Genomic DNA, 2,500 nt, shown 5'->3' with positions numbered 1-2,500 from the left:
GTTAGTTTATTTAAACATGGGGTCCCAATAGCTTAGTTGGTAGAGCACTCGCTTCACAATCAAGGGGACCGAGATCGATCCCAGGTGCAGTCGAGATTTTTTTCTGACCCTCCTGTCCACCCAGCGGTGATTGGGCAGCTGGGTCTATTAGATCTGGCGGAAAGTACCTTATGACAGACCAGCGTCCTTTCCAAAGGGTAGCAAGCAATTTCTATTGGTTCGTTTCACGCTATAGAAACCGGGATAAACTCCGGCTCCATCGGCCTAGTGGCTCTGAAGGACTACTTTTTTTAAGCTTATGATTACAAAATTCGGTACTTATATTAACAGTCCAAGAGAAGACTAAGAACAATATCCGTTGGCCTTAATTTTTTCCTTCAAACGGTTCTGGTTATATTAGCGTAGTGAGGGACTTGTGACTACTGCATTCGAACATGGGTCATTGTTGGATGAATCGGAGCTTTACTTTGGAAGAAATCTATCACGAGAAAGAACGATAGCGGCAAAACGTGTCCTCCTGGTTTTGCCACCTGTTAAGAAAAATCGTACAAATTTTGGAGAATAAACAAATAAAAGAAGAGGAATAAAAGTCAAACAGTAGCAAAACTTAGCTTTGGAAGAAAACTAAATACAAGGAAAGAATTATCCTAGTGATATTCTAACCGGATTAAAAAAAAATAATTCTAACAACAAAATATTGTTCATCCTCCAGAGGATTGAATATACACATTATGTGCGGCTATGTGGTCTTGTGGTACGGCACTTGCTTTCGGATCGGAAGATCCTGGGTTCGAGCTTCGCTCGGCGCATAGTTGAATCCTTGGAAAAGACTCTTACTCACGTTCTCTCATCGTACTCAGGTGTAAAATGAGTAAATGGCCGTTAAGAGCGTTGTCTCTGTCCAAAAACAAGTTTGTCATATCGCCTAACAGGAGTCATGTCTCTTTCGACATGTTACGTGTCGAAACAGGTCAGGGACCCTTTGTAAATCGCTTTGAGCACGTTTAGTGGATATTGCTCTATATAAAAGCTCAAGTTGTTGTAGTTGTTCTCTATACCCTTTATTTCTAATCAGCATTGATGTTTTCCCTCTCCACACTTTTTTCTAGATCTAGTTTGAACTAGATCACCTCTAAGTCTTCTTTACTTTAAAGACCTCAATACGTGCCCGCTCTTTAATTTCAGGACCGTCAATATTTGGAACTCTCTCCACGCCTCTTCACGAACTTCTAGAAATGTCAACGTTTTTAAGAACTGTGTTGATAGGGAATTAGATGACCTTAAGTTTGAATTCGATGAGTAATTTATGTTTGTTTTATAATTGATAGCCTGTACTTTATGTCTTACTAATGCATATCAGTTTTTTGATATCACTGTGATAGGGCACTCAAGGCCACAGTATTGGCCTAGTTTAGCTCCCATTAGGTATTGTACTGTATTATATTGTACTTTGGTAAGTCTGCATAAAAGCAGTACATAATATATATATATATATATATATATATATATATATATATATATATATATATATATATATATATATATGCTTTTGTGTTGTCTCTAATGATTTTGATATGGTAATTAGTTTACTTTTTCATCAAAATACTCTTAATAATAATCCATGGAAAATTAATCCCCGATTAATCCGTTCAGCGAGAAAGTCTCGATGTCTTAAAAACAGAGACGATAATAATATTATAGAATGTTCGATATCATGGCCAGTTCTTGTATGCAACTTATTGATAAATTTAATGGCTTCTCACATGCGTACATAATCTTTTTCTGCAATTTATGACCAAACATAATAAGGAGAAAACAAAAAGCAAATTGCTAGTCGCTTGATTTGTTGAAGTTTGAGTTGTCAGATTGTTTTTTAATTATCTTGTTATTTTTGGCTACAAAGAGCCAACAGAAGTAGTTGGTGAATTCCATGTAAGGATTAGGTGAATGTTTAATTTCACGGTTTCATAAATCATGCTGTTTATATTAAGTATTTCAAAAATTCTTAGATTTTAAAGTTTAACTAATATCAATCAAAAAACGCCTGGCTCAAATTGTTGGCACCTTCCATAATATTATGTAATTTCTTTAGTATGAAGAATCGTAACTACTTCTAGAACTTGGTCAAATATTCTGGATCCCTGATTTTGAAATTACAGAGACACGGGATAAAGGGATAACCAAGCTAGAAAATCACGGTTTGAGAGGTTTTGCCTTGATCGGGGTCATTTAAATCGATCGATATTTGAATTAAGAGTTTTAGGGCAATTCTTTTAAATACGAGGTTTTCCAGAGGACGGCTAATCGTGATAAAAGCAATTACTTTATACTTTGTAGTGATGTAACTTATGTTCACTCAACTCATTCATTGCCATCACCAGATGGTCGTCGGAGGGACTTGCGGGGTGTAACTTTCACAACACGGTGCCACATCTCCAGGTCATTGACCTTCTCTGTCAGCTCGTACAGCGTCAATCCTGTCCACTCCTTGATGTTATCC

The 2,500-nt window shown here is 36.7% G+C and overlaps 1 protein-coding gene across 3 annotated transcripts in view; it reads left to right on the top strand.

Annotated features, from left to right (window-relative positions):
- Positions 1-2,500, top strand: part of LOC144967284 (dual specificity protein phosphatase 14-like) — a 47,334-nt gene that overhangs the window by 36,581 nt on the left and 8,253 nt on the right. The window lies entirely within an intron of this gene.

Source organism: Berghia stephanieae, chromosome 3 (assembly GCF_034508935.2).
Source record: "Berghia stephanieae isolate SIO BIC M18660-M18661 chromosome 3, UCSD_Bste_1.3, whole genome shotgun sequence".
NCBI classification, from domain to species: domain Eukaryota; kingdom Metazoa; phylum Mollusca; class Gastropoda; order Nudibranchia; family Aeolidiidae; genus Berghia; species Berghia stephanieae.
Note: the sequence above shows the minus strand (reverse complement) of the source record. Positions and strands in the feature narration are given on the sequence as shown.